The sequence below is a fragment of the Panthera onca genome, chromosome C1 (assembly GCF_046562875.1).
Source record: "Panthera onca isolate mPanOnc1 chromosome C1, mPanOnc1 haplotype 2, whole genome shotgun sequence".
Classification (NCBI taxonomy): domain Eukaryota; kingdom Metazoa; phylum Chordata; class Mammalia; order Carnivora; family Felidae; genus Panthera; species Panthera onca.
In genome coordinates, this window is record NC_138346.1 from 207,938,658 (window position 1) to 207,946,598 (window position 7,941).

Sequence of the window (7,941 nt, forward strand, 5' to 3'; positions counted from 1 at the left end):
CCTTGGGGGCTTGCCTAAGCTAGCCTTCCCCGGATCTCCCACTATGTCCTCCCACGGCCTCCTCAGGCGCAGGGGACACATGGTCAGCCCGCAAGACTTAACTGTGCACCTAGTGCGTGCCAATGCTGCACACGTATGCGGGGGATGCGGTGCTTGTTCCCGGGGCCGTGGCAGCCGGGACAGGCACCTGCACCTTCCCCACGGAGGTGCAGCAGACAGAGGCTCGCGGTCTGTCGCGGTTTGTCATGTGGACAGCTGGACCGAGGGCAGCCTAGAGGTGCCCGTCCTGGAGGTCTGGTCGCAGTGGCCGAGAAGGCTTCCTGGAGGAGCTGAGCCTTGAACTTGGGGTTTCCATCTGGTGCCAGGGCAAGGCCCAAGTCCCGGAATCCCCCCCAGCCCTGGTTCAAATCCCGGGTCTGTTCCTTCCCGGCTGCGCGATCCTGGGCAAATCCCATCACCTCTGCAAGCCTGGGTTTTCTGATCTGTCAAATGGGGATCCAAACAGAGCCCACCTCATGGTGTGGTCGTGCAGACGGCTTGACCCGGTGCTCCTTGCAAACTAAGATCTGGACTGATGTCTCTGGCTGGGTCGGTTTTCACTGTTTTTATCGAGCCTTGGAAGGGAACAAAGGGTTGGGGATTGGTATGCACGAAGCAGCAGACCCACAGGAGGAAGGGGGTGGGAGGGAGAGCAAAGGCAGAGCCGTGAACGGGGCTGGTCGTCGCCCTGGCCACCCAAGGGGGTTGGCACCCGGGTTGGGCTTGGTGTGGAGGGTGTGACCGGGCTGGGGGCAGATGAGGGCCAGGGAGACCCTGAAGGCCGGCAGCCCTGTCCCTTCTCCTGTCCCCATACCCTGCCCCTCGGTACCCCTCTCATCCAGTCCAGTGCGCCTCTGGTTCCCGCGCCCTGCTGCGTCCCAGCCCACCATGGCCATGGCCATGGCCACGGCCACGCTGTGGAATTTCCAATTTTCAGCTAATGTGCGGGTCGTGACAGAGGCCCAGAGGCCCTGGTCGGACATAATGGCAGAAGAATTGTAAATGTCGCCCTGAGTGAATGGCAATGAGGACGGGCGGGGAGGGGACATTTTCCATCGGCCTCGTGGCAGAGCCCGGGAATACATTTTCTCTCGGAGTGTGTCGCATTAGATTTCCAGAGGTGCTCAGGCTCCAGGTACATGTCATTAGTAACAGTTTGGGCGATAATGAACCCTCTTATTTCTTTCCTCACAGCTCATGAATACATAACAAGGCCCCGCTCAGGCGCATCTGGCCGGGGCCCGAGCCTCCTGCCACCTAATCTCGTCCCGCTCCGATATCCAGGCGACCCAGCTGGGGCCTGCCTTAAAGGAGCCGCCTGCCCTTTCCTGCCTGGGGATTTGGGCCGGCCGTGGCTGCCGGCCGGGGGTCGGGCACCACTGAGACCCGGGACGTGAAGGGCTCCCCAGATCCCGACTCGGGCGCTCAGCAATGCAGCTTGGCGAACGGTGACGGCCTGGCGGGGGGAGGGCTGTGTGAAGACTCTCCGAGACTACCTCGCTGAGTCTGGCCGGCCCCTCCATCAGGTGGGATTGTGAGGCGGTGACCCCATTTTACAGCAGAAGAGACTGGGGCCCAGACGTGTGGGGGCTTCATCTCGGGCTCAGAAAGGCAGGCCGAGGCAGAACCCAGCTCCTCCCCGGCTGGCCGGCGCCTCGGGAGGCGGCCAGGAAGGGCATTTTTCAAGTGGTTCTTGGCTTTACAAAATGTTTCCTCTGGAGAATTCTGTTTCTACCTTCACTGTGAATCTGTGTGCCTCTATTGTTTTACTGAGCAAATGCTTAGTGGAAGAACGGAGGGGTGAGTTTGTTTGTTTTAATTTTTTTTAATGTTTATTTATTATCGAGAGACAGGGAGAGACAGACCGTGAGCAGGGGAGGGGAAGAGAGAGAGGGAGACCCAGAATCCGAAGCAGGCTCCAGGCTCCGGGCCATCAGCCCAGAGCCCGACGCGGGGCTCGAACCCACGAACCGCGAGATCGTGACCTCAGCCGAAGTCGGACGCTTCACCGACTGAGCCACCCAGGCGCCCCACAGAGGGGTGAGTTTTTACAAATTGCTTTCCTAGATGTCTGCCACCTTCTTTTTGCAAAAACTTCCCTCCTTCCTCCTCACCCTTTTGACCCTCTTTATTTTTCTTTAGGTTCCTGCTGGGTCCTCCCGGCCTCGATTATATCTCACGTCATGTTACAGTTGTCGACCGTCCGCCTGGGAGGTGAGCTCTGTCAGAGCAGGGACTTTGTTCTCGGCTGGATCTCCAGGGCCAGGGACGAGGGGGGTGGTCGGCAAGCAGGTGTGGAATGACGAAGAAGTTTCCTGGCGGGAGGAGTGCGGATGAGTTCAGACACTGGGATGACAGCCCCTTTGCTGATGGCCCGGGTCTCGACTCTCTGAGGGGTCTGCCTCAGCCGGGTGGCACCTGCCTTCCAGAGCCAAGGTCCTGGTATTTGAAGGCCACTCTGATGCTGGGACCAAGCCCGGGATGTCCCTATTGCGTGCCTTGCCCTTCTCCGGGCAACATTATAAGCACATTAAAACATTTAAACATTTAAACGTTAGGGGCGCCTTGGTGGCTCAGTTGGTTAAGCGGCCGACTTCGGCTCAGGTCACGATCTCACGGTCCGTGAGTTTGAGCCCCGCGTCGGGCTCTGTGCTGGCAGCTCGGAGCCTGGAGCCTGCTTCGGATTCTGTGTCTCCCTCTCTCTCTGACCCTCCCCCGTTCATGCTCTGTGTCTCTCTCTCTCTCTCAAAAATAAATAAAAATGTTTAAAAAAAAGTTTTAAAAAGCATGATGGGGCTGGGGGTGGGACTCAGGTTAGGGCTCCGCCATGGCCTCATCATCACCTTTCATCACCTCTTACCCCCCCACACTGTCCTCACCTGCACCACCCTCAAGGTCACCCCCACCCCCATCATTGTATTCTCTGTCCAGTCCCCAGGAAGCATAGACCTGGGACCCGATGCAGGGGCCTGGAATACCTACAGCCCCATCTGGCCAAGGCCATGGCCCATGCCTGCCTCGGATGTGCCGACCCCACTCCATGCCACCAGGAATGTCGAGCTGTGCGGGACTCAGGCTGGCTGGGGTCACCCACAGAGTTACATGCTCAATGGGGTCAGTCCCCAGGCGCTAACCTGATGATTATTGAACACCTACCATGTGCCAAGTCCCGGGGCTAAGTACTTTGCATTTATTGCCTCATGTAATGCTTGCAAAAACCCTGAGAGGAAGGCCTCATTAGTCCTGATAATATAGACGAGGAAACTGGGGCCCAGAGAAGAAAAGTAATTTGTCCAAGGTCACACAGCAGGTAGGAGGAGAGCCTGGACCCAAACCTGGGTCTGTCTGACCCCAAAGCCCATGATCTTAACCCCTGCCTTCCCTCCACCCGCCCACCACTGCCTCCTGTTTCTGGACTTCCACTGCAGCCAGGAAGCCTTCCGAGATTGAAGGACAGAGGAGGAATGAATGTTCCTTGTCCAGTGGTTTGTGGTCCAAGGCCTGTCTTACATAGACGAGGTGCAAGGCTTATCCAGAGCCAACCCCTCTCGGGGGTGTGCCTTGGAGCTGCGTGCCTGGAGGGCGGGTGGGAGCTGAGTGTCAGCGCCTCCGTGTCCAGCCCCGCCCCCTGAGGCGCCAGCACCCTTGGCCTAGAACTCACCACCCCTGGCTTTGCAGTCTGCACTGCGTCGTGCTTTGGGGGAAGAGGCATGATCCAGGGAAAGTGCACCCTTGAGGGAACAAAAAGGCCCTGATCCCAGCCCCCGCTCGGCCGCTTATTAGCTCTGCGACCTTCTGCGACTCGGTTTCCTCGTTTGTAAAATGGGCGTAATAATGCTGTTTCCTGTGCTCAAAACCGTGCCGGACCCTGGAAAGTTCTCAGGAAGCATCAAGCTGGAAGTCTAATAAGGCTGATGGCATTCCCTTCTCCTCACGCCGTTGTCGGTCCTGTAGTCCATTCCCTCTGGGCCCTGCCAATATCGTCCTTGCTGCCTGCCTCGCTGTGTGTGCCCTTTTGTCTCTCTAGCCCGTTTGATGAGAGCCGCCCCGACGTTTCCTCTGATGGCACATCTCTGATCGTGTCAATGCTATCCCCAGGGACCTTCAATAGCTCCCTACTGCCTCCCAGACAAAGACCGAACCACTTGCCCTGGCATTCGAAGCCCTTCACAAACAGTCCTCAACCTCCCTGTGCGGTCTGGTTGGTCCGTGGCCCTCCCCGCAAACCCTCCGCTCCCCTGCAGGCCCCCACGCCCACACGAGGGTGGGCCTGCCTGCTGGGTTTGCCCTTGCTTCTCCCCTGCCTGGAGTGCCCTCTCGACCTTTCTCAGCCTCACTTGTCTTCTAGTGTGAGTTTTGTCTCCTCCAGGAAGCGGGCCCTTTGTCTTCCCTCTCTGAGCCTCCGTTTCCTCATCTGTTTAGTGGACATTCACTGTGTCAGCTTTGTGGAGCCTCCAGGAGAAAAGAATGTTCTCCGAGCACTTACGGGGGTCACCGTGGGATCTCTGCTCTCGGCCCGGCCCTCCCCCAATGCCCCGGCACACAGCAGGGTCTGCCGGCAGTGACGCCCCCGTGCGGAGAACCCCCACCCATGCCCTGCACAACCCCACGGGCCTCGCTGTTGAATTTGGCACTCGGCCCTCACCTGGGCTGCCGTGACCGGCCTGGAATTTCAAGCTGAATTTGATTTGACCTGTTCCGCGGGGCTGGCCCCTAAACCAAACCATATTCCCCGCCGAGCCCTCGGTGCCCAGTATCCCCCTGAGACGAGGGGACGGAGCCTGGCTGGGCCACCGCCTGGGGCCACCTTCGCCAACCCCTGGCCAGCGCTGCCTCCTGAACTAATTCCCTAATCCCGCCTCCTGCCTGGCCCCCCGGCGGCTCAGGAAGGGTTCTCAGGCCTGCTCTGATCCCACCTTCCTGCTGAGCGGGGACCTGCAGCCCCTCGGCCCCTCACCCCCCCCCCCCCACGCCAGGGCCCTGCTGAGGCTCTGAAACTCATTTAGGCCCTGTGCTGGGCTGCCTCGGCACCCCCCGCCCCCAGACCCCCAGCTAGGCCGTGTAACAGCATCCAGATGTTCCGTCCCTTGTCCCCAGGCGCCCTGGGATAATCCGTGACAGTTGGGGGGCCAGAGGGAGCAAAAGAGCTACAGGCACTGTGGGGGTAGAGGACGGGGAAGGGGCACGAGGCCCGGCGTCCAGGGTCAGTGGAGGGACGCCCGAACACGCTCCGGGGCGGGCTTCCCTGTCCGGGCAGCTCCACCCTCCCCCAGAGAGTCTCCCCAGGTGAGGGTGGCAGTTCCCGGGCTTGCTGGCTGTGTGACCTTGGGTGGACTGCGGGCCTCTCTGTGCTCATCTTCCTCCCCCTGCTGAATCAGCTATAACCCCCTGGCATTTGCTCCAAGGCCACGTAGGTGAAGGGCCGATTTGGCACAGGAGCCCGGCACATAGTAGGAGTTCACCAAAGAGTCTTGGATGAGTCATCCCATCCCCTGGACCGACCAAATGGGGATAGGAGAGCCTACCTTTCAGGGTTTCAGGGAGAAGGGGCACATAGTAGGAGTTCAACTCCTGGCAGGTGCTTTTCTCCTGCCTTCCAGCGTCTCTGCCTGCACTTATGTGGCCGAAGGAGGGGTGATGAGCCTCCCGGACGGAGCGTGCTTTGGAAGGCCTGGACTGGCTCAGGGAGCCCCTCAGCCCCTGGGGAACTCAGGACAGACAGCGGGTGCACATCTAGGCCAGTCCCTTCTGCTGCTGGGCACCAGGTTTCAGTCTGAAACGTAAATCTCTTCCAACCCGAAACACAGTGGATGCTCAATAAATACCTGCTAAATGACACTCAGAGAGCCACCCCCCCTCCTGCCACCGTCTTCTTCCTTCCTCCCTTCCACTTCACTGGCCTCCTCCTTCCCCTTGCTCCTCCCCTGGTGCTCCTCCCCCCACCCCAGATGGCGGAGGGCCCCTTGGGCTGACTCCTTCTCTCACAGGCACCCCCTTCAGTGCCGACACTCGGCAGAGGAGGGACTGAGGACCAGGTGATGGCAGGAGGGAGGCCCCAAAAGAGCCGCCTGGCCTCCTGGGGGCCCTGCAGGTGTCGCTGGGGACACAGTGGAAGATGGTGAGCCTTGGTGTGGCGGGGGTCTCAAAAAGTCACCCAGCCTCTCTGCGTCTTAAATTCCTCCCTGGAAATAGGCTGAGTAGCTACCAAGTGCTGGAAGCTTCACGGGTCTTTACTACAGGTTTCCTCCCTTAACCCCATCAGGGAATCTCAAAGCGGTCCCCGGGCGGCAGCTTGTTAGAAATGCAAATTATCCTGCTCCATCCGGGCCCTGCTGAAGCCGAAACTCTGGGGTCTGGGTCCAGGGTCTGCGTGGCCAGCCCTCCTGGTGATGTTGGGAACTCGAGCGTGAGAACCACAGATCCTCATCCTCTTGACCCCAGGCCGCCGGAGACGGGCCCTGAGTGGGTCCCTTCCCCTCCCCCACGGGCCCCAGGGAGCTCCCCACCCCCACCCCCCGCCGCTTCCCAGTGTCCCCTTCCCTGGTCTGGAAGCAGCAGCTTTCTGCCAAACACCTGTGATGCCTGCCTGTCCCCTAGCTCGTCACCGGGCCACGTGGACCCCAGTCCCTGTGACGCGTCAGGTGCCAGCCCAGCTCCTTCGTAAGTGGAGGAGCCTGGCAGCCATCCAGGACACTGTCCCGTGCCACCCTCTACTTAGTGACCGGGCGAAATGAGGTGACTTCAAGCACTGATAGCCTGGGTTCGAGTCCTGAGTCTTCTACTTCCTGGCTGTGTGCCCTCAGATACGTTTCTTAACCTCTCTGTGCCTGTTTCTCATCTTTAGCACAGAGATAATAATTCTGTTCTGCACACGAATACTCCGATCCGTCCCCCAAGCCTTCAGTCTCGGGGTGCTCAAATGCCCGGTTGGACGTCTGCCTCCTCTCCGAGGGTGTAAGCTCCCTGAAAGCAGGGTCTGACTCTTATCTCCGTATCTTGGGTCTGGCTTTTGGTGGGTGCTTAGTAAAGGTTCACAGAGTTGAAATGAGGAGTGGATTATAAAAAACAAAGGAATTAAAGTGACAGGGGCTGACAAAGATCTAGATACAGTGAGTAAAGCTTCGAAATGGCAGGAAAAATACACACGGTATGGTCCCAGGTACTCACCTCCCGTAAACTGCATCTCTGTATACGTGTTGAACACGTGGAAAGGAGTCTAGACGTGTAAATGGCAAAGTGCTAGCAGGCATGGTCTTGGGTGGGGAGACTAATTTCAGTGGTAGCTGAGGACAGCCCTGTCACCTCGTTCAATTCTTACAAAGAGAACGAATCGAAGCATTAGCTATGTGTTAAAAACAAGTAAAATGGTTCTCGTCCTCCTGTTAAAGGTTTGATGTGGAACCCTTTCCTCCCTTCTCCAGACTCACATAGAAAGTGTGTGTCCACCACAGGGCCTTTGCACCGACTGTTCTCCGTGTCCGAGTGCACAGAATTGCCCAGCTTCTAGGTGGCTGCTTCCTCCGCACCGTTCAGGTTTCTACGTCAAGATAGCCTCCCGGAGGCACCTAACTTCAGCGCCATCACCCCGTGGCAGAGCCTCACTCCTGCTTAGCCCAACTGCCTTATTATTTTCAGTCTTTCTTTGTTCAGTTGCTTGCTCTGTCTCCCCTTCCCAGAGTGAGAGCACTCTGAGGTCAGGAACTGTGGCCATGTGGTTCCCTGCTGCACCCCAGTGCCCAACACAGCTCCGGGATCAGTAAGTGCTCATGTAATATTTGTTGAATGAATAAATTCCTATTTAACAGCCTTTTTTTCTTGTTCTTTTTTGGCCCAGTGTTCCTGAGCTTCTCTCTCTCTCTTTCTCTCTTCAGCTTCTCTAGTTTAAATCTTAAAAAAAATTTT